This window comes from Octopus bimaculoides, chromosome 12, assembly GCF_046866305.1.
Source record: "Octopus bimaculoides isolate indiv1 chromosome 12, ASM4686630v1, whole genome shotgun sequence".
NCBI classification, from domain to species: domain Eukaryota; kingdom Metazoa; phylum Mollusca; class Cephalopoda; order Octopoda; family Octopodidae; genus Octopus; species Octopus bimaculoides.
This window is the reverse complement of record NC_142939.1, coordinates 42,341,245-42,341,812: the sequence shown is the minus strand read 5'-3', so window position 1 is coordinate 42,341,812 and position 568 is coordinate 42,341,245.

Below are 568 nucleotides of genomic sequence, written 5' to 3'. Positions count from 1 at the left end.
TTATGAAGGGAAATATTCTTTATGTTGCATGTCTCAATTCTCTGTCTTTTTTCGTTGTCCGAAAAAAGTTCGTTTTCTGTCTTCGTCTTTATGTTTTCGTTTCTCATTATCTTTAACCTTTTTTTGTGATGTCCTGTACCCATATATGCATGTATGTATACATATAGATGTAGGTATGTACATATATGTATGGATATATTCATATATTTATGTATTATTTATATTATATATATATATATATATATATTATACATATATAGAAACAGGCGCGGCTGTTCGGATAGGGGCACACTTGGTTGTGTGGTAGGAAGTTTCTCTTCCCAAAGGTAAGATTTCAAATTTAGCCCTACTGCGTGGTACCTTGGGCAAGTGTGCCCTACTGCAGCGTCAGGCCGACCAAAGACTTTCCGGTGGGCACTTGTTTACTGATCATACTTAAAGAAGCCTGCTAAAACTCTTGCAGTTCCAAGTAATAATGATTTTTGTAGGTGTTCTATCTTTAAATTTCTACCATTTTTGTCAGCCGCGCTGGTAGTTGAATACAGATATTTCCAAGCACGCTAGTTAC